The 23,808-nt window shown below is 47.3% G+C and overlaps 1 pseudogene; it reads right to left on the reverse strand.

Moving 5' to 3' along the window:
* Positions 1-7,113: 7,113 nt before the first annotated feature.
* On the reverse strand, positions 7,114-7,255 carry LOC144930829 (5.8S ribosomal RNA; annotated as a pseudogene).
* Positions 7,256-23,808: the final 16,553 nt, after the last annotated feature.

Here is a 23,808-nt window from a genome sequence, read left to right on the forward strand (position 1 = left end):
GTACAATCTGCCAAGTCCTGCGGATCTTACTCAGCTTTTACTCTTTCCTTACTCAGACAGAACCCCCTGATGCTGACGTGACTGGGTGAAGCCAAGAAGTGCTCATCACCTGCCCTTCTCATTGATTTCGAGGGGCTCTTTGCCTGGGTGTGGAATGAGTAAAACCTGAGTAAGGACGTCCGGAACCAACACCAGGGGAATAGCACAGGAAGCATTGCAGACAGCTCTCTGACAGTCATCAGCTCTGCTCAACCCAAGTGATTGGCCTTCGCTGTACATTATTCTTAAGTGCAAGTCTCCCTGGAAAGCTCATAAGGAGACACAGGGAGAAGAAATGGGGGTGAAAGGCAGAGGAGAAACAGACAAAGTCTGATTAACTCTGTTTGTAAGATGAGACATTGTGACGTTCACAGTCCTGGGCGGTGCAGATACCAGCCAGTCACACTTCTCATCCGGGCAGGGAAGGGGTGAGCCAGCAGGTAACCCAGCAAACACAATAAACAAGCAGGAGAATGAGCTCAGGAAGTAACCAGAAGCAATCCCTTTTCCTCCTGAAAGATAATGCCTGAGAGCAGCTAGGGCTGGACATTGATTGTAGTCTGACACGTCTGAGTTCAGTGCTGCGGGATCCAATCAGCCAGCGTTTCTCAAATCTTTTACCATCAGGCCCCACTTCCATCAAAGCAGATGAACGCAGCCCTCCCCTTCCCTGCACTGGAGAGGATATTCACAGAGATGCACTGCTAACCAAATGCCAGGCTACTGATGCACATGCCGAGATAACAGCCTTTGCTGTGACACATGGCAGTGAGCTGGAGGCACTGATCTCAGGGCCCAGCAGTTGCCCAGATGGGGAAAGATCAACCCAAACTGGAGCCAGAAGGGATCTGCAAATCAACCCAGGGAACTGGGGCTCAAGGGGGGAAGAGAATGGGGAGGAAGGCATTAAGGGGAGAGCTCCAGGCCTCCCTGGCCTCTTCTCCTCCCCTCACTGCTGGCTGCTGCCCAGAGGCAGCTGGCTGCTGCCCCTCCTCCTGCCTGGAGGCTTCATGCTGGCTGGATCCCCTTCACTGGGCTCTGATGCTTGCTGGGTTCTGCTCGACCTCAGTGCATGGCTGGGTGTTGCAGGACTGGCAGCCCCTTCTTGGGTCTGAGGTGCCCCCTGGTGTGGGCTGCTCCCTTCGGGCTGGCTGGCTCCCTGGGTCTGAAGGGGAAAGGAACTAAGCAGCGACATCTCCCCCACACGGTCCAGCTGTAGCACCAGAGCGAGCTGCTGCTCCCAGCAGAGGGTGCCAATCTCTGGTACAGCCCCATCCCGCTCCTTTCTGACACATTGGGATCGGCAGTGAAATGGTTAACAATGATGACATGGTCATCGGCCTCATTAGGCTACAGAGTTGAGATGAATGTGGGGCTGTTCCCTGTCGCCGAGCCATCCTGCCAGGCTTCCTTCAAAGTCAGGCAGACTGCAGCAGTCCCACACTGCAGCAGTTCCACTCGGGTCCTCTTTTGGGGGTTTTCTTCTTTTCCCCCTGAAGGTCTAGAGGCCGATTTCTAATCAACTTTCCAAGTGTGAGCCAGAGTGCAGTCAAGGGTAAACAGATTTCACTCATTTCTCCATTGGGGCCCATTAGGTTAGGTTAGCCACTTCTCTTTTACTGCTACACCATGGAGAACCAGCTTGCTGCCTCTGTGGCTGAGTCCCCCATATGCCTGCAGGAGGAGCCCTCCTGACCTACATGCAGCTTGGAGGGAGCCGTCTATGTCTGAGCGCCCTGAGAACAGAGAGAAAAGGCAGCCAGCAGGGGCAGGTACAGATGTGGGGACTCATCAGCCCAACAGGCTCTGGAATAGCCAGTGTCCAATTTGGAGCAGGGAGACAAGAGATGTGAGCAGGAAGATGGAGCCACTTACTGCCTCTCCATAGTGCCAGGCCTGTGCCCTGGGTCCAACCTCTGCTCCTTGAACCTGCAGGGTGTAGGGTTCTGTGGAGGCCACATGCTCAGCCCTGAACAGGAAAGAGTGGCAGCTTAGCTGGATTCACTCTCCAGTTGATACCTGTCACAGTTCAAGTCAGCTGCACACATATTCCTCATCTATGTTCCAGCAAGGGCACCACTCTTAGCTCTCCAGTTTCCCAGCTGTCACCGCTCTTGGGCAGAGACCCACGTCTCTTTCCCTCCTCACTGGGGTATTTCTGGGCTGCACATTTTGCTGCCTACACTGTGAATCCCCCAAGAGGCAGGTGCCTCAGCAGGACTGCTTTTCTTCTCATCAGAGACTGGAAACAGTGTATTTGCTCCAGTTAAGGTACCACTCAGCTCTTTCTAAGCAAGCACATTTATTCTTAAGGTAAAAGCATTACAGAGAAAACCTATTAAAAACAATAAGAATGTACATGCATGTTAATAAGTTTACCAGAGATCACCCCTAACTCCAGCAAAGGCTCTGGCAGCAGAATGGGAGGACCCAAGTAAGATGATATAAGTGCTGCAAAAGCATTTTCAACCCACAAAACGTGTCAGGTACCTTTTATATCTTGTTTAAAAGTGCTGTCAAGAATCTGTCAAAACAATAGATCAGTATATTGCCAAACTGTGCAAAACAGCTGACTCACATGAGAGTCAAATCTTAAGAGAGTAACTAATTTGTGATAGATTAGTAATAAATTGTGACAGTCTATACCCTTATATTCACTCTTTTTACAAGACTATGATACATTTTGTACAAAGCATGCCTTGTGAGGCATCATTTGAAAACCCATAATTTGCTGATCATGATTGTCCTGGTAAAATATGTGTGGCAACATTGTAAGTAAAGTTGTTAAATTCTACTGTATAAGACATGTTCCAAGTCTGGAGAAACAGCTTCAAACCAGTCTGCTGGAGACAAAAGGCTAGCCAACACCTCAGCAAGGTGTCAATATAATCAATTGGTCTATCACCTGGTTAAGTGATCATTCTTTGGCAGGAAGAAGGGTGTGAGTGAGAAATTTACATCTTAGCAGTGGAACAGCTAGAGGTTCCCGTCCAGACTTTCTGCCTCCTGAACCTCAGCTGGAGATGATTTTCTAAGAAGTGAGAACAGAGGACACAAATAATCTCTCCCTTCATCTCTATGCATGGCATTGACAACACTTGAAAGACAAAGAAAACATCTTTGGACTGGGGGAGATCCTGGCTGGAAGATTCAGCTAGTAAGACTGTTAGAACACGTGGTGAGAGAGACTTTTGCTTTGACTTCACTTAGCTTGTTAAGCTAGGCATTGGTTACAAAGAAATAAAAGGTAAAACACAAACTAATTCTGACTTTCATGCCTCATTACTTGTCATTACTTACCATCTATCTTTCTGTGGTTAATAAACTTGTTTCATTGTTTTATCTAAACCCATGTGTTTGGATTGAAGCTTTCGGGAGCTTCATTGGGAATAATAAGATTTGTGCATATCATTTTCTATTAATGACTTTCTAGGAGCTTGTATTGCCTGGGAGGGTGCTGGGCACATTTCTGGGGATGAGTCTGGGACTGGGAAGTGGTTGGTGTTACTCTGTAATGTAATTCATGGGTGGCTGGCTGGCTAGCTATAGCACTTGTACAGTATAGCTGGGGGTGATTTACATACTGGAGGCTGGGTATGAGCAGACCAGGAGTGGTTGCTCTCACAGTGAAGCAGTGTAAAAGGCACCCCAGGCTGGAGAATTGAGGGGACACAGCTGTTCAACAGTCGAGATTGTGCCCTGGGTAATGTCACATAGGGATGAAAGATGCAGCACCTTGAATGAGAAGGCTCAGAGCCCCACCAACTCTATTGTGAGCTAGAGATGTGCAATGCTAGTGAACAAACTCACATCCAAATGCGAAACATAAGTGGAGCAGACACAAATAATTCACCTAGAGAATGAGAGGAAATTATAGAGTTCCTAGTCCTCCACAGTCACCAGACTGGACTAGGTTGTGTTATAGCAGGGAGCTTAATAAACATAGGAGCTTCCTGGAGAAGGAGTTCTGTAGCTGCTCAAAGCATGGTTCCTTGTGTTTATGCCCTCACATGACCAAGATTTTGCCCATATGAGACATTAATATAATACAAAACAACAACATTGAATCGTTCATAAAGCTCAGACTAACACCAGCAGCATCACACAAACAAGCAGGAAATTAAATGCAAAATAGACTGTGGGGGATCAATGAATGTGCTACAAAGACTTCCTCAGCATTGTGTATGAGAGGAAAGCAAAATTGCAAGCAAGCATTAATTTAAACAGAAATTATTTTGGGGAAGTTCTGTGGCCACTGACGCATTCCTAGAATACCGGATATTCTGGTACTTCTGGGAACAGCATTGGCCTACCCTTGCTGGCATGATCCTGCCTTGGTTGGCGTGACCTTACACGCATGGTGCGTGCAAGGTCATGCTGCATGGGGGATGCTATGTTGAAGAGTGCATCACCCTGCCCCTGCTGGTGTGACCTCAAATGCACCATGCATGAGTGGAAATATCTTTAGCAAGCAGCTGCTGCACCCTCAGTAGCTCTCACTCCGCCTCCTCAACTTCCCCCACCCCCGTCCTTCCTGTTTCCTGTCCTTTTTTTTCCATTCCCGACTTTGATGCACGATTTGCATGCATGATTTATCCCTGTCATATAAGACGATAAATTTGCACACTAGGATCTGCAAATCTGTATTTATTCATGCCATATATAAGCAAATAAAAAACAATTCGTTTCCTCTATGCTTAAGGAAACTTTTTAATTTTAAGAATAACTGAAATGTACTAACATCAAGAAATTGAACTGTGCACCACCATTGGGTGGACCAGTATTAAACAGTGTTACAGCAGGTGATAGCCTTAGAATGTTAACCTTAGTCCTTTAGTTCATAAGGTCACTTTTCTTGCCTTTGTCCCGGTGAATTGAAACACAGCATCAGAGAGATCCAGAGACTGGCCAATGGCATTTTCAAGGATAAAATAGCAAGCAATGGCAGTCTCTCATTGGCCATCACCAATCCAAGGTATGTTTTAACGAGCCTGAGCTTTGAAAAGCTGCGCTCACGAGTCATGACTATGACGGGCAGTCTGAGCAGAATCCTCAAAGCTATCCACGCATGAGGAAAAGTGTCCTTCAGCTCTGCATCATGAATGAATTGGAGAACTTGGAGTGGAGAGTGCTTCTCGTATGGCAAAATGTGATGGATGTTGTCCAATTCGACATAGAGGTCTGTGTCACTGAGGTATGAACATTCCCCATGTGTCAGCATCCAGTGAAGGTCCGTACAATTGTTCAAGAGTGTTTTCCTGTCTGCTGGCTGCTTACTAAGGTCATAGAAATGCCCCACCCCCACCCCGGTCTTTTCATGATGCTTCATTTATCTAAATCTTTCTTCGAGCAGTATCAACGAGTGAGCAAAAAAACTCCCTCTTGAATTTTTCTTCCCAACTTTCCATCACCTCATCTCTGCCCTTGTAACCAAACTGTCTCTTCTTCTGATGAATATGAGTTTCCTTGAAGACAGGCTCAACTCCTATGGAATACCTGAAACATTTTACTTCAAACATTCTATTTTCCCTTTTGTCACTAACAACAAAAACAGCACCCCAAGTCTGGAACCTACCAAGCCCGGCACCCCAAGGTCACCTGCCCCTAAATCTGGCCCTCAGTGTGGCAGATCCTGACCACCACCTCATCTGTCTGCAAGAAAGAGCCAGGGAAGTAAATCTTAAATTCAATAAAAACAAGAGGAGACTACAGGTGACTGCAGTGCCATGCATGGGATACTTGCTGATCTCGCCAGGGCTACAACCTGACCCTGAAAAGGTAAAAGCAATTCAGCAGATGCCCTCACCTAAAGATATTAAATCAGTCCAGAGACTATTAGGATTTCTCACCTGGCTAACAAATTTTTTTCCAAGCCTCTCAGATGTATGCAACCTTCTGAGGCAACTACTGGACAAAGTTGCAGTGTGAAGATGGTTATGCATGATCCAGCAGCTGGTGTCCAGCTATCCTAACCTGACATTCTATAAAGTGAACAAAGAGGCAATGTGATGCCAGTGAGATGGGCTTGGGGTATCACTCCTGTGCCAGGAATAGCCAATAGTATTTGCATCAAGGTCACTATCGCCAATGGACCAAAGATACACCCAAACAGAAAAGGAATGCCTTACCCTAGAGTTTGTGTTTGAAGAGTTCAACCACTATGGTCAAGGATGGGAAACCATCTGCGTACAAAGTGACTATAAACCGTCTAACAGCATTTTTAAAAAGCCACTGCTAGTGGTCTCAAACATCTCTAGCACATGCTTTCAAACGGCAAGGTTACAACTTAGATGTACGATACAAGACAGGGACTGGGATGAACACAGCTAACTTCTTACCCACAGCAGCCTTGCCGAAGGAAAATATTGCAACTGAACAAGAATGTGAGACTCAGAATCACAGAGTTGGAAGGGACTTCAGGAGGTCATCTAGTCCAACCCCCTGCTCAAAGCAGGACCAATCCCCAATTTTTGCCCCAGATCCCTAAATGGCCCCCTCAAGGATTGAACTCACAACCCTGGGTTTAGCAGGCCAATGCTCAAACCACTGAGCTATCCCTCCCCCATTTTTTTCACAGACAGCCACGCGGGGCAGGCCCATCTCCCCTCGGGACCCGGGAGCCGGCACCCCCGACGGCCGAGCCCCGCTTCCCCGACCGACCCCCAACGCAACGTCCCCCGAAAACTCCACCCCACCCCGTCCCGCGAGCGTGGGGCACGATACGGGTCGGGGGGGCCACGGGAGAGTGGATGGGGGCGACGGGGCTCACAGGACCGGCCGCCGTGAGGCCGCTCCTCCGCCGACAGGACGAGCTCCCCGAAGCGGGCGCTCCGGGGCATCAGGTCTGCACTTAGGGGGACGAAGGCGTTGGGGAGAGCCACGGGCTCCCCTTCCCGAGGACGGGAAGGGGGGCGACGGACCGACCCCGGTTGCCTGCGACACCCCAGCCGCGCCCTCCGCGGGGCGGGCGGCGGCGCTGGGCTCACCGACCGGGCCCCTCCTCCGCCAGGGGAGGAGAGAGGCCCGCGTGTCCCGCCGCCACCGCCGCATCCGCGGGGACGATTGACCTTCAAGCGACGCTCAGACAGGCGTAGCCCCGGGACGAACCCGGGGCCGCAAGTGCGTTCGAAGTGTCGATGATCAATGTGTCCTGCAATTCACATTAATTCTCGCAGCTAGACTCTCACCATGATAGAAAAGATCAACCAAGCCAGTTAAGTGCCAGTTTCAAGGCAGAGTCTAGAACATTGGTCCCCAAACTTTTTACCTCGTGCCCCCACTTACCTCTGTTCGTGCCACCCCCTCCCGGAGCTGGGGCTGGGAGGGGGGCCACAGCTCCTGGAGAGGAGGCCACAGACAGAGGAAAGGGGGCCAAGGCTGGGGCCACAGCTGAGGGTGGGCGCAGAGCCCCAGGCGCGGGGCCAGCAGCCAGGACCCAGGGCATGGGGCCGGGAGCGGAGCCCTGGGCGTGGGACTGGCAGCCGAGAACCTGAGCACGGGGCTGGGAGAAGAGCCCCAGACACGGATCCGGGAGTGAAGCTCTGGGTGCGGGGCCAGGAGCCAGGACCCCACGTGGGGGGCCAGGAGTGGAGCCCTGGGCGCGGGGATGGCAGACAGAGCCAGGGGCAGAGCTGGGTGGCACTCCCTCCCTCCTGTCGGGGCTGGGCCTGGCCCCAGCTGCACCCCCCAAACATTCCTTGGTGACCCGCTAGGGGGCTTGCCCCACAGATTGGGGACCTCTGGTCTAGAAAGAATCTGAGAATGAAACAAGACAAAAATTTTCAAGTGCTCATATCCATCATTCTGTCAGGATGGCCTGACAGCAGGGGGAGAGGTGGGCCATTTCCAGCACAAATCCAGATTTTCTCACCCCCCCCTACACACAAACTCACTCTCCTGCTGGTAATAGCTTATCCAAAGTGACCACTCTCCTTACAATGTGTATGAAAAGCAGGAGGAGAGTGGGTTTGTGTGTGTGTGTGGGGGGAGAAAACCTGGATTTGTGCTGGAAATGGCGCAACTTGATTATCATACACATTGTAAGGAGAGTGATCACTTTAGATAAGCTATTACCAGCAGGAAAGTGGGGTGGGGGAGGTATTTTTTCATGCTTTGTGTGTATAAAAAGATCTTCTACATTTTCCACAGTATGCATCCGATGAAGTGAACTGTACCTCACGAAAGCTTATGCTCAAATAAATTGGTTAGTCTCTAAGGTGCCATAAGTACTCCTTTTCTTTTTGTGAATACAGACTAACACGGCTGTTACTCTGAAACCTGTCATATTGTAAGGAGAGTGATCACTTTAGATAAGCTATTACCAACAGGAGAGTGGGTGTGGGGGGAGAGAAAACCTTTTGTAGTGATAAACACCCATTTTTTCATGATCTGTGTGTATAAAAACATCTTCTGTATTTTCCACAGTATGCATCTGATGAAGTGAGCTGTAGCTCACGAAAGCTTATGCTCAAATAAATTGGTTAGTCTCTAAGATGCCACAAGTACTCCTTTTCTTTTTTCATGTTTAGGTACTAGATTCCCTCAGAAGGAAGACTTACAGCAGCCAGCTGTGGTGGGAGCCTGCAGGAAGGGTCAGAACAGGGATAGGAAGTTGTGGGAGGGTGGACATTAAGACCCAGGGGTGCACCAAATTTTTGGGTGCCCTACACAGCTGCTGCCTATGCCTAAGGAGGGCCCTGACTGTCTTGGTCCTCTCTCTTTGTATGCTTGAAGAGGGAGTAACCTGACAGTCCTATCCACACGTTTCAGAAGCCATCGCTCCGCAGAGGCCCAGGTAGCTCCGAGTCACTGATCAGGATGCTGGGCTCTGTTGAGAGGAAGGTGGTGGGCTCGTGATTCCCCTCGCACATGGTGTATTCCTCCAGGTGCTGCTGTCTGATGTGCCTTAGGATCTCCTTTGACAGGAAATGGCTGTCGCTGTCTCCTGACTCTGGAAAATAAAACAGAAAACAAACCCCGCTGGCTCCAGTGGGCTGGAATCCAAGGCAAGCTGAGTCTCCAGCAAGCAGAGTCTCCAAATTCTTCAGCAAGAAAAGGCACCATTGCTGCTCATGCATCTCACACCTACACGGTGGGGCATTCTGGTGCCTTTAGTGGTGACCAGGCCACAGCTAGAGATTGCGGAGACTTTTACACTATGGGCTAACAGAGGTGGGTTTGTACAGACCTAAAGGTCAGAGGTTCAAGCCTTGCAGCTGCTAACACAGTGTCTGGTATTGGACTTGCTGAGTGTTGGAAGATGGGGTGAAATGTAAAGCTGCTGTATGCTCTTCTATCCAAACATTTTTGGGGGAGGGGAAAGAAAATGCCTTTTGACCAAAATGAAAATTTTCTCTTCCCCCGCCCCCACAAAAGTTGGAAACATTTAATTTATCAGCGACCCTGAGCCCCCCCCAAGTTTAACATTTTTCCCCCAATGGAAAACGGGGGAATACACACAAAAAAGAAGGAGAATGTAGGGGGGAAAAACCCACTCTCACACTTCTTAAACTTTTTCCGCCCTTTCTCCAGTGGAGAAAAGTGAAAGAGTGAGAGTGAGTGGGTGTGTTTTTTCCCCACCAAATGAAAACTAAAAAAACGGAAAAATTTCGCTCAGAATTTGAGCAAAATGAGAAATGTTCCTCTCCCAGTGTTTTTTTTTAGGAAGTCCTGCTGGGGTTTTGTCATCCAACTCCAGCAAACTCAGGAGAAACAGGCAGATGGTAAGGGCTTTCCTACCCACAACATCAGAGTCATTTCTGAGGGATAGTGGCTGTGTTCTGGGATCCCCTCTGTCTTAGAGCCTGAGGAGAGGCATTGGGGACCCCATTAATCAGGAGGCCTTGCACATAAAAGGTCCCCAATGCACTGCAGAAACCTCCCTGTGGCCCAAGGAGCTGTGGTGTGAGAGGGCTCAGCCACCCATGCCACAGGAGCCCATGTGCATTAAATGGCCCATGCACCATACAATGGGGACCCTGAGCCCCTCTTATCCAGCACAGTGAATACCAGAGAGCACCCGTGAGACGATGGTATAATCCTGATACTAACTGCAGTGCTGAGTGTGCACCAGAGACCGCAGTGAGCTCCTGTGCCTGAGGATCAGGGTGTGGAGAGGAACCCAGCACTTCTCCTCCCCTTCTGCAGTCCCCCACTCCTCACCCTCATATACAATGAGCCGGTAGCAGCCTGCGCACTCCTTGGAGCGCTGTAAGATCTCCCCCAAAGTCCTGCAGAAGAGCTGGGCTTGCTCCAGGCGATCCTCCCGGCTGAAGGTGGCGCTTTCATCCTGGGACATAGCATAGAGGGCCTGCAGGGGGGGGGCGTACTCCACAATGCAGTAATTCAGCTAGAGGGATGGGAGAGGGAGAAACGTGGGCATTACCCCAGCAGTCCTGAGACCACGGCTAAGGCATCCCTCCCCAGGCAGCTGGCCCCAGAGAATCCCAGCGCTGCTGGCAGAACCCTTTGGGGCTCCCTCTTATGCACAACACAGCAGCTGCCAGAGCTCTGCCAAGCATGGTCAGACCTAGGCTTTCGGGGGCTTTGTGCAAATTCATCCATGCAAGGACCACCACAGCTCCCTCCCCACTGAACCCTGGCCCTGCTGCCTCTGGGCAACCAAGAGACTCCCCACAGCTGCTTTCTCTGCCTGCTCATGAGCATGGGGGTGAGTCTGCCTCTATGCTGGGTAGCCGGACTGGTGCAGTCAGCACTCTGCTGTCCAAGCGGGCAGGGGGACAAGGCACTTTAGTGTCTGCCACGGCCTGATAGTGCCAGTGACAGATGGGAACAGAGAGAAGCAATCAGGGACGGTGATCAAACTGGCAGTGTGTGTATGAGGGGATGGAGGGAGGCTGGAACAGGGAGGCCTTATCCTGCTGCATGGGGTAATATGCCAAAGGCTGTTGTTGCTCCCAATACAACAGGGTCAGTGCTGCTCTTGGGTGTAGCTGGATTTAGTGCAGACCGGAGCTTTGCTGCGTAGAGGTAAGTAAACTGGGATTTTCCTGCAGAGGTTTATGGCTGCAAGGACAGGCCTTGTGTGAATCCCAGGACTGTGCAAAGGCATGTGCTTCTCTTCATCCCAACTGCTGGATGCTGTTCTGAGCTGGCCCTTTGGAGGCTCTACAGCCCTATCTTGGAGCGAGGCCACCTTTACACTACTCATGTTTCCTGGCTAGAGATGGGCCCAAGCCAAAATCCTGCACCTGAATTTCTCATTTGTATCCACAGCTAAACTTTGTGTTCCAGGCCTGTCTCTGCTCACATCCGTCTTTCCCGTGGCCCTTCAGCTAGAGAAGTGTGATGTTAAATGTACCTTTTTGTCTTCACCCAAAATTTTATAGATGCTTTGTTTGTAGCTTCTCCATTTAGTGCCAGCCCGGTCGAGCTGCAGCGCCGGGAGATCCTTCCAGTACTGGATGTGGCTGTCAGCCTTCTGCAGATCATCGTATATCTCACAGCTCACTGGGAGAAGGATATGCAATTTCCAAGTCTCCTTGCACTTCAGCAAATTGTTATTGGCTCTGTTAAACTCACTGATCAAGTCTTTAAGGCCTTAGAGGAAGAGAACATGGAGCAGAGACAAATGAATTCAGGGCAGCAGCTTTCTGCCTGGCTATTTGGCTCCCCCTTAACGTGTGCAAAGGAGGAGTTTTATTATAAAGGATTTTGTATTCCTATACAAACAGGGAAACAACTACTTACGTGGCAGAACTAACTTTAAATACCCCACATAGTAAGACCAGGCTAGTCCATGTGCTACGTTGCGGTTGTTCTTTTCACAGATTTCAGACATTTCCACTGCGGAGGGACTCTACAGATTGAAGGAAGAAATGCCATAAATAAACCATCCCATAAACTAAGCGGGATTTCCTTCCATGCACACTGGTGACTGTGTCTCCCGCTGTCTCTCTGAATACACCTGAAAGCCAAGCAGCCATGCTTTCCCCTGCATGAGCTGTACGCTGCAGGTCTAGAGTTCCTCAAAGAACTTTACAAACTCAACCCTAGTCAACTCCCGCAGCAGCCCTACAAGGCTGGTCAATCATCATCTTCCCTTAACAGGCCCACCAGTGTTAAGTGTCTTATCCCAGATCAAAGAGCAGGCCCAATTCTGATCACACACACATGTATAACTTCCAGGTCTGCTATATACCACTATGAGGCCGAAGGTTTCAGTGGCACAGTTGGGCCCAGAAATCCAGCCTGCAAGTGCCCTGCTTGAGATGCTCAAAGAATCTAAGGGTCCAAAAATTTTATTGTGGACCAGTGGCTGGAAGCCCATGCTGTCACACAAGTGTGGGAGCTGAGACACATGATCTATCATCTGCATAGCTTGCCTCTACAATCCATGAAACTACTGCATGCAAATTAGCTATAGAATAAGAGTGGTGATTGGCTGAGTTACTTCTGATATCATCATGGCCTAGGACTCTTGGCATGGCATAGATACATGCCTTGCTGTTGCAGGGGTGAAATCTGAGAAGTCAAAATGGCCTAGAATTTAAAACTTGGATGGTAACAGACGGTGAATCCTAGTGGCAATTGAACATGGTGACATTCCAAACAAAAGAGCTCTCAGCCATGCTTGTAGCTGTGTCCATCACTTCAGCCTGACTCAACAGAGAGTCCAAGCTTCAGCGTAACACACAGACTGTGATAATCCCAGAATAGTATTATATAGAGTAGGTGTTCAAACCCCTTGAGCATCCTAGATCCTCCTTTTACACCAAAATCCTCTCAGTTCAAAATTTCTGTAAGGGTCTCTATTTCTCACCATAGGCCAAACTTTGCTCTCAGTTTTAGTGGTGTCGTAGATTCCAAGGCCAGAAGGGACCATTGTGATCACTAATCTGACGTCCTGTATCGCACAGGCCAGAGAACTTCCCCAAAATAATTCCTAGAGCAGATCTTTTAGAAAGACACCCAATCTTGGTTTACAAATTGCCAGTGATGGAGAATCCACCATGACCTTTGGTAAATTGTTCCAGTGGTTAATTACTCTCACCGTTATAAATGTACGCGTTATTTCCAGTCTGAATTTGTTTAGCTTCAACCTCCAGCTTTTTAATCTTCAATCTAGCAGAGAAAGCTATAAGAAGAACCCATTATTAAATATTTGTTCCCCATGTAAACAACTCACCACTCAATCCTCTCTTTGCTAAAATAACTAGATTGAGCTTTCTGAAGTCTATCACTGTAAGGCATGTTTTCTAATCCTTGAATCTGGAGTGTCAATAATGAAGTCATTAGAAATACCCTGGATTTACACTGGCATTATCGAGAGCAGAGGGTAGCTTTGTAAGCCTGCAGCACTCCCATTAATTAACCCTTTGGAGACAGCAGCTAAATATACCCCTCCTCCCAAGCATTTGCTTGAGTGCCAGGTTTAAAAATGCCAACGTTCTAATGCCAGTGGGAGTTCTGCGGGTGCTGGGGATGGTACTGGAACCCTGAGGTGGTAGTGCTCATTAAAAGCTAGTTGGATTGAGTGGTTCGCTAGCTTCCCTGCTGAGACAGATGGCGGCATCAGGACGATGATATCAAATATTAAGGGATTGCACTAATGAAAGGAAGTTTACTGCATCGTGGCTTCTAAAACAGTTCAGTTGGAAGAAGAGCAGAATGTGCAGACAAGGCAGGGCAAACATGGTGAGGTTCCATCTTAGAATCATGGAAATGTAGGGCTGGAAGGGACCTTGAGAGGGCATCAAGTCCATCCCCCTGCGCTGAGGCAGTACCAAATAAACCTAGACCATCCCTGACAGGTGTTTGTCCAACTTTTTCTCAACAACCTCCAGTGATGGGCATTCCACAACCTCACTTGGAAGCCTGTTCTAGGATTTAACTACACTTAGAGTCAGAAAACTTTTCCTAATAGCTAACCTATATCTCCCTTGGTACAGATTAAACCTCCCTAGGGATCAGAGATGGGCCTGACCTAGCAGCTCAGCTCTCCACCCTCTTTGTGATGCAGGATCATGCCCTACAGCGTAATCCTCAGTGCTTGTCCCAGTCCAGATGTAAAGGACCAAGGAATGTCTTCCACAGATATCTCATCCTGAAGAAGCATCTCCTGTTATTAACTATTACTAGTGGGAATGATTACTAGCGCTGGTGATTTTTATAGCCTGGACAGGATACGTAGCACCAGTGCAGAGCCCCTTGCCACGTGAGCTATCTTCATTCTCAGTTTTCCTTTGCTCAGTTTCATCCCACTGCTCCTTGTTCTACCTGTAAGACGACAAATGACACTAGACTGAGATGAACGGTGCTCCAACCCACTTCAGAGCAGCCACCACAAAAGGTCCCAATGAGTTCACAGAATTGATTGAAAAACTGATTGGGTTCAGTTGGTGCAATTCCCATGTGCAGCTGCAATGAGACACCTCGGGATGGGTCACCATTTGTGGGGAATTTGGGACCTTAAAGCATGAGTCCATGATGTGAACTAGAGAACCCAGGCTCCTTAGCCCAAAGGGTGTAGCTAGAAGACTCAAAGTGTTATACGTGGCCTGTCCACTAGTGGAGGGCAGAGCACCACATAGCCTGGGTTACGCAGGCCTGGCCTATGCCCGCCAGGATTTCTGGGGATTCTCTGGGGAGCAGAGGGTTGCACTGCCCTTACCTGAAGCCCAAAGGCGAAGCTGAGGAGCTGGCAGAGGCAGCCGAGGTTGAGGTTGAGGAAGAGCTGCATCCCGGTGTCCCTGAGTAGGGCCATGTAGGTGCAGACGTTGACCAGCAGCAGGAGCATGTAGCAGCGCAGACTCGGGCTCAGGCAGGCCTTCACCACCCTCCACCAGCTGCTGTGGTGTCTGAGGGACAAGGAGACAGGGTTATCAGTCTGCACCTTGCAGATCGGCATGCTGAGCAGCCTCCAGGCCCAGCACACCCCTGGCCCTGAGAAGGAGAGACCCCCACTGTATTGATAAGAACATAAGAATGGCCATACTGGGTCAGACCAAAGGTCCATCTAGCCCAGTATCCTGTCTTCTGACAACGGCCAATGCCAGGTGCCACAGAGGGAATGAACAGAACAGGTAACCATCAAGGGATCCATCCCCTGTTGCCCATTCCCAGCTTCCGGCAAACAGAGGCGAGGGACACCATCCCTGCCAATCCTGGCTAATAGCCATTGATGGACCTAACCTCCATGAATTTATCTTATTCTTTTTTGAACCTTGTTATAGTCCTAGCCTTCACAACATCCTCCAGCAAGGAGTTCCACAAGTTGACTGTGCATTGTATGAAGAAATACTTCCTTTTGTTTGTTTTAAATCTGCTGCCTATTAATTTTATTTGGTGACCCCTAGTTCTCGTGTTCTGCGAAGGAGTAAATAACACTTCCTTATTTAATTTCTCCACATCAGTCATGATTTTATAGACCTCTAAAATATTCCCCTTAGTCGTCTCTTTTACAAGCTGAAAAGTCCCAATCTTATTAATCACTCCTCATACGGAAGCTGTTCCATAGTCCTAATCATTTTTGTTGCCCTTTTCTGAACCTTTTCCAATTCCAATATATCTTTTTTGAGGGAGGACGACCAAATCTGCACGCAGTATACAAGATGTGGGCATATTATGGATTTATATAGAGACCATATGTTATTTTCTGTCATATTATCTATCTCTTTCTTAATGATTCCTATCATTCTGTTCGCTTTTTTGAGTGCCGCTGCACATTGAGTGGATGTTTGCAGAGAACAATCCACAGTGACGCCAAGATCTCTTTCTTGAGTGGTAACAGCTAATTTAGATTCCATCATATTGTATGTATAGTTGGGAATATGTTTTCTAACGTGCATGACTCTGCGTCTATCAACATTGAATTTCATCTGCCATTTTGTTGTCCAGTCACCTAGTTTTGTGAGATCCTTTTGTAGCTCTTCACAGTCTGCCTGGGACTTAACTATCTTGAGTAGTTTTGTATCATCTGCAAATTTTGCCACCTCACGGTTTACCCCTTGTTCCAGATCATTTATGAATATGTTGAATAGGACTGGGCCCAGTACAGACCCCTGGAGGACACCAGTATTTACCTCTCTACATTCTCTCCCTCCCCAGCCCAGGGGATCCCTATAAAAGATGGGTGGGGACTCAGCCAGCAGGGAGCAGGTGGGCCCATGCTGGGGAAGTAACAGCTACGGCAGTGCCTGCCGCCTCCCCAACCAGCACTGTAGAGTTTACTGGGGAAGGCAATCAAGCCCCAGTGTGGAGTGCCGTTGTTGGGGAGCCTTCTGCACTGGAGGCCCTGGGATTTACCTCAGCCCAGGCAGGCCCAGGCAGCCTGGCTCCACTGGGGTGATATGGCACCCAGAGAGATCTGGTGGGTTTGGATGTGAACCTGCGCCAGAGACGAAGCAAACCCTGACCCCACACAGGACAACGTGAGAGAACCCCCTCAGAGAACATCCTCCCACATAGATCCCATGGGCTTTAATAGGTGTGTGGGACATGGGCATGAGACAGCCCTAAGTTGTGACTTAATAGTCATGCATCTTCCTGCCTGGGCATTATGGGTAATGGGCAATCTGCAGAGTTGTTCCCAATAGTAAAGGCACAAAAGACTAGAGAGAGAGAGAAGAGGGAAGGATTGAAAAACCCAAGGGACATCAACAGACAGGAGAGTGGGGCAGATGGGAAACCACCACAGAGACCAGATTGCAAAGCCTATGCCTCTTTGGATTCCTTTACAGCTCCTGTATAGCGAGTAGGAACCATGCACCTTTGTTCGCCCACCTCCCTCACAGGGATTAGTTCTCTTACTTTCTTTTCTGGACCATTTACAAGTACTACCCTGAGTGTGCCTCTCAAGAGCAAAGGGCTGTAAACTCAGTTACCTGGATTGCACATGCCAAATCTCTTCCACGAAGTTGCAAACCCCTTTGAGCAGCACTCCGATCTGCAGGGTCATTAAGGAGAAGGTGAAGTTCTCTGCGACATGGTGCCAGGACTGCTCCATGTGATACAGGGCAAAGACGCAAAGAGCAATGAAGCCCCAGGTTGCATAGTGAGCCCGTTCCCCCCGAGGTTTGGGGATGATCAGGGGAGTTTGGATGCTGGGTCTTTCCATTTCATGAGACATCTGCAGCAAACAGACACACCCAGACATCTTAAACACTGATAAAAACAACAGCCCAGAGGACAGTCCCAGACATTGTTAAAAAGCAGCTAGGAATAAGGCAAATAAGACAATAAGATCTTGGATTTCTAGAGCATCGTGCAGAATCCCAAAGCACTTCATAAACCTACACAATTTATTCATTGACCACTGACATGCAGCCACCTCTGGGGTGGTTTAGCCCTGCATGTTGCAGGGCACTGCTCTAAAATGGCTCTTTCCAAGGGACCGTGGCACGGGGGTATGTAAGCAGGCTGGTGAAGCAACAGGGGCATGGGCAATCAGGCTCAACACAGAGCAGATCCAATGGCCCCAAATCCTGGTGGTGTGGGAGGTGGGGAGAAGGTGCAGCAAGAGGTCACTGCTAACCCAGCCTAGCCTGGATGAGCAGGTGCCCTTCATCCCAGCTGTGTCCTACCCAGACTACTTGTCGATCCTCTTTGCAAATCTATCTCATGCAGACTTCCCACAAAGGGCTGGAATTTGGCCTACGTGCACTGATTTGGTGGGGTGGTTAGTCAGTCATCTTCCTCACAAGGTCTCAAAATTGGCCCTTAAAATGCAAGTAGCGATGTTTGAAAATCTAACCTCGAAGCTTTCTTAGGGTCCTCTCTTTCCTGCTTCAGGAGCTCTTTAAGGTCAAGTGACCCTCTGTTACCATGTTGAGAGAGGATCAGACTGTAGGGAGCTTGTTATGGCTTTAGAGAATTCATGACCAGCTGGGCATTTCGTGAGACTCTGGGACAGATCCTCAGGACTAGCCTTTGGATGCTTGAGGTCATTTGGGGGGAGGTGGCACAAAGATGCCTCTAAGCCACCTTTGCAGCTCCTTGATCCTGCGGCTGCCGAGACTGGTCTAGTCCCAAGGCACAACTTAGAGCAGCCTCAGGGCTTCTCTAAGTTGTACTGGCTGCCAATGGCCCCAAGGGATCATTCTTGCAGCTGGGGAGACCGAGGACAGAAGGACATCCATTGCCCCAGATGTGCACCCAAGGCTGGGTGGTGAGGTGGACTGAAGATGCTAAGTTGGCTCTGTGCCAGCCCAAGGAGAGATTTACGGAGGAACAAATTAATGAGAACCTCCATCATCAGCCTCAAACATCAGCAGACAGCAAGCAGCTGCCACAGAATTTTGCAGCATTCGACTCAGCACTATTCCCAGCACTGAGGGGGCCAGACCAGCATCTTGAACCTTGGATTCCTTTCCGATCTGCATGAACCCACTCAGGATCCCATGGGGGAAGTAGCAGCCTCGTTTGATCCCCTCTGAGCTAGGGGTATCTGAAAAGACCAAATGCCAAAGGACTTGGTGAGGTCTGTTGTATTCATTTAGATGGACTATGTGGGTCAAAGGTGTTAATATCACTCCGTCACTGTTTAACCTTAAACAGTGTTAAGCAAGGTTTGGTATACAGAAACATTACTTTGCTTAGTATCATGGCAAACACCATTCAAGGTCTTGTTAATCTTTTATTAAAAATATAGAGAAGAAGGAAAAACAGTTAAAGCATTTTAAATATAGAATAGTAAGTAAAACTTATTTCAGCAACTGTTTCTTTTTTTCTTATCTGGAGAGAGATTTTAGAAGGAAGAAAAAACGTTATTTGAGATCGGTTGGAGCCGTCATTGTTGCTTTTCCTGTTAAAGTCGAGTCCTGTTTCCTAGAAGACAAAAAATGACAAAGACACATGAAGGGGACAAAAAAGAACAGCAAAGGTCGAAAATGCAGCTTCTGGCTCTTTGGGGTTGATATTTTTTATAAAAATTACAAAAAAAAGTTTGCTGTTGCAATAGCTTTTGGTGGTTTGAGATTTAATGTGTAGTTAATGGGGTAGCAGCTTTTTATTGAGTTGGCATTTTGTTAACAAGAGGGTGGACATTTAAGTTGTCATTTTAGTAAAAGATTGCTTTAGCAATCCAACAATTTAAAACATTATTTTCCTACTTATAGATAACTAGGTCAGAAGGGACCATTATGATCATGCAGTCTGACCTCCTGCACAACGCAGGCCACAGAATTTCACCCACCACTCCTGCAAAAAACCTCTCACCTATGTCTGAGCTATTGAAGTCCTCAAATCGTGGTTTAAAGACTTCAAGGAGCAGAGAATCCTCCAGCAGGTGACCTGTGCCCCATGCTACAGAGGAAGGCGAAAAACCTCTAGGCCCTCTTCCAATCTGCCCTGGAGGAAAATTCCTTCCCGACCCCAAATATGGCCATCAGCTAAACCCTGAGCATATGGGCAAGATTCACCAGCCAGATACTACAGAAAATTCTTTCCTGGGTAACTCAGATCCCACCCCATATAATATCCCATCACAGGCCATTGGGCCTATTTACCATGAATATTTAATTACCAAAACCATGTTATTCCATCATACCATCTCCTCCATAAATTGATCGAGTTTAATCTTAAAGCCAAATAGATCTTTTGCCCCACTGCTTCCCTTGGAAGGCTGTTCCAAAACTTCACTCCTCTGATGGTTAGAAACCTTCGTCTAATTTCTAGTCTAAATTTCCTGGTGGCCAGTTTATAACCATTTGTTCTTGTGTCCACATTGGTACTGAGATTAAATGATTCCTCTCCCTCTCTGGTATTTTTCCCTCTGATATATTTATAGAGAGCAATCATATCTCCCCTCAACCTTCTTTTAGTTAGGCTAAACAAGCCAAGCTCCTTGAGTCTCCTTTCATAAGACAAGTTTTCCATTCCTCGGATCATCCTAGTAGCCCTTCTCTATACCTGTTCCAGTTTGAATTCATCCTTCTTAAACATGGGAGACCAGAACTGCACACAGTATTCCAGGTGAGGTCTCACCAGTGCCCTGTATAATGGTACTAAAACCTCCTTATTCCTATTGGAAATACCTCTCCTGATGCATCCCAAGACCGCATTAGCTTTTTTCACGGCCATATCACATTGGCAGCTCATAGTCATCCTATGATCAACCAATACTCCAAGGTCCTTCTCCTCCTCCGTTACTTCTAATCGATGCGTCCCCAGCTTATAACTAAAATTCTTGTTATTAATCCCTAAATGCATAACCTTACACTTCTCACTATTAAATTTCATCCTATTACTATTACTCGAGTTTACAAGGTCATCCAGATCCTCCTTAGTCTTATTAAAGACTGAGGCAAAGTATTTGTTTAGATATTGGGCCATGCCTAAATTATCCTTGACCTCCACTCCATCCTCAGTGTTTAGCGGTCCCACTTCTTCTTTCTTTATTTTCTTCTTATTTATATGGCTATAGAACCTTTTACTATTGGTTTTAATTCCCTTTGCAAGGTCCAACTCTACTTGACTTTTAGCCTGTCTCACTTTAACCCTACATGTTCTGACCTCAATAAGGTAGCTTCCTTGCTGATCCCTCCCTTCTTCCACTCCCTGTATGCTTTCTGCTTTTCCTTTTAAAAAATACTTTTACATTAAACCTTTAAAGTTTTTACTGTTTATAAAAACTACAAACCCTAAAATAAAGGGGGGGGGAGAAAACAAAACAAAGCCTTTATTAAAAAATTTTAAAAGAATGTATGACTTTAAAACAACCCCCTTTTTAAAAACAAAAGCATTAATGGTTTGCTTTGCAAACCAGAATAACACATGTAAAATTTTAAAACAAACTGTTTTGTTTTAAATCAGCTTTAAAAACTAATTGCTTATTTGCGAAGATATTAGCTAGTCACTAGTGTGTATATATTAACCCTTTAGACCCCATCTTGGGTGCCAAAACTGTTGCATTAATTTAGACAGACTGTATGGACCAAAGGAATGTAACACTGTCACTGTTGAACATTAAACAAGGTTTTGGGTTGGGTCTATAGAGACTTTAGCTTGCTTAGTGCCATGGCAAACAGACCATTAAAAATCATTTTAACCTTCTATTAAAAATATAGAAAAGAAGGAAAAACAGTTAACACTTTACATTTCAAATGGTTTAAGACAGCCTTATTTTAACTACTTTTTTTTTTTTGCGCATTTTAGCTGGAGAGAGGTTTTTAGAATGAAAAAAACCCTTTTTTGACAGTCTTTTAGGTGGTGTTAAATATGATAATAACTGGGTTTTTGGGAGTGGGGCAGTGAGAAAAGAAGTTAGTTGAAATGGGCTGGAGCTGTCATTGCAATAGCTGTTAAAGTCCAATCCCATTTCCTAGAAGACAAGACAAAGATACATGAAGGGGACAGAACAGTGCATCAAAGATCAAAAATGCCGCTTCTGTCTCTGGGGTTGATTTTTACTTGCAACTTTACTGCTGGAGAAACACAGGCAGTTTTATTAGCTACTTTGGGACTCAGCAAACTTGTACCAGTGTTGGGCTATTTAGGGCATTGCATTTAGCTGCCTTGGTTTGATCACAGGGTACAGCCATGTTGCAAAATGTACACTTTTGGCTGTCTAAGCCAGACTCTCACTAGACAGGAGGAAAGGTGGGGAAGGAAAAGGACACACTGGAGGGGAGGAGCAGGAGAAAAGCCTCACAGTGTCATTTGGCTTGGTTTCTTCGGCCTGGTCAGGACATTTTTTAGACTTAGGATGACAAAGACCCGGGTTCTCAGGACATGGCAGGGGTGACAGCCATGAAGGTGAAGATCATGTAACACCGACAGACCGCGGTCTTCAGCAGTTCCAGGGATTTCCCTACACCCCCCCGGTGGGGGGGGGGGGAGGATGTACACCCCCCCCCCGAATTTCCCCAACATCCCCCTCAGTTTTGTGAACTAGTTACATTCAGTGTTGCCAATTTAGTGATTGTTTGGAAAACTGAATTGAAATTGAAACATTAATACACTTTATATGGTTTTAAAGTGTGTATGATAAAATACGTGTATCTGAAAAAGTATAATAGATTTGAAAAATATGAACATAGACTAACTTCCTTATACAGCTGTTGGTTTTTTATGACAATGTCAGTGCATTCATTTCGGTGATGTTGGCCAACCTAATAATTTCAAATGATGATTTGTAAGCAAAGTCTAAATGAGCTCTCCCTGACAGCTAGTGATGAGCTGGGGGCTGGGGAGAAAGGCTTCAGAACCGGATTGTATTTACATTCACACCTAATCTACCTAGGTGTCCAGCAAACAGAGCTGAGTTGTCCAAGTGATAGATTTTGGCTGGGGTTGGGTTACCAATCACTTGAATGTGGTGGTGGTGGTGGTGAAATGAAATATTGTTATTCTTACTGTATGAGTAAAGGGCAGTAGAACTGTACTTAGCCTGTGCTGATTGAGGTTATCAAGAGAGAGGGTGGGGACAGGTATTTTGCTTGATGGTCTGCCTGAGTCACGAGTACTATTTGACTTGCCCCTTTCCACTATTTAAAAACAGAGCTGATTAGGCTCCATAGATAGTCTTGTTTTGTTAAGTGACCACTACAGTTGAAATCACTGATAACCAGGTCTAAGTGCTTAGACCTGCTGAGGGACAGTGTTTCTGTGGAAGAGACGGCCCAGTCTGCACTAGCAGCGAGGTTCCCCCACTGAGAGCTCAGCTGAAATCACTGAGAGCTGGGTGGAATCACAAGAGACCACCTCGCAGAGGTCACAGTGGCAGGTGGCAGCAGAAGGTGACGGCGCAGGGCCATTGGCAACAGAGCGATGGAGTGAACGGTGGCACAGCGAACAACAGTGGCCAGAGTGAACAGTGAGCAGTTGGAGGAACGAACAAGGTACCTTCTTGCCCCCTACCTGGGAGGTGAACTCATGTGAAAGCACCTCTGAACTCTGAGTCTCCACTGCCCAAGGACAACACCGGTGAGTGCTAATGAGGCTGTTAAGAATACTAGAGACACAACACAGTTCATGCGAACACACATGGCTGTGGCATCATACTTTCTATTTAAGCAAGAGATACCACACACTACAAACTGGAGGCCAATGTTAAGTGCATTGTCACTTGTTCATCCTGAAGTTGAACACTGGTTCTGAACAAGACCAGCAAATGCTCACTATCCTTCTGCGAGAAACTCAACTGACTGGCTAGAAGCATGCGGTGCAACAGTGAAAGACTCAACAGTTGAAAATGTGAAGAACTCTCTCACCACGTTCAAAAAATTTGCATACATGGCTGAAGAACGCACCAATGCAAATGGGCATCAAGTATTAAGTCATTGTGTAGTTATCTTGATGTCAATGGTAGGCCAGTAGATGCATTTCCAGATGTTCAAGTTCTTGAAGACACATCGGCTGCATCTGTGACAACCCACATCTTAGAAGAGTTAAATGCTCGTCAATTGGACCCCAAACAGATGGCTGCTTGGGCATTTGATGTAGTTGCAAACTTCTCTGGAAGACGAGGTGGAGTACAAGTTTTGCTCAGAGAAAAGTGTAACCCTAATCTCTCCTATACACGCTGCAGAGGCCATCTACTCCAACTAGCGCTAAGTATGAGCTGCAGACTCTTCAAAAGACATTAAAAAAGCTATAAATTTAATGTCTTCATTATATTCTTTTTTCAGCAAGAGTCCAAAAAGACTGAATATCTTGGAAAATATAGAAGACACACTGGGACTGAAGTTCAAATTAGTCCAGCCTGGGAAAACCCTCTGGCTTTCTCATGAGCGATCCTTGGCTGTTGTCTTAAAATTACTCCAGCCGTTATTACTGGCTTTGGGAAGTATCTACCAAGATGGGATGGAT

Source organism: Lepidochelys kempii, chromosome 8 (assembly GCF_965140285.1).
Source record: "Lepidochelys kempii isolate rLepKem1 chromosome 8, rLepKem1.hap1, whole genome shotgun sequence".
In the NCBI taxonomy this organism is placed as follows: Eukaryota; Metazoa; Chordata; order Testudines; family Cheloniidae; genus Lepidochelys; species Lepidochelys kempii.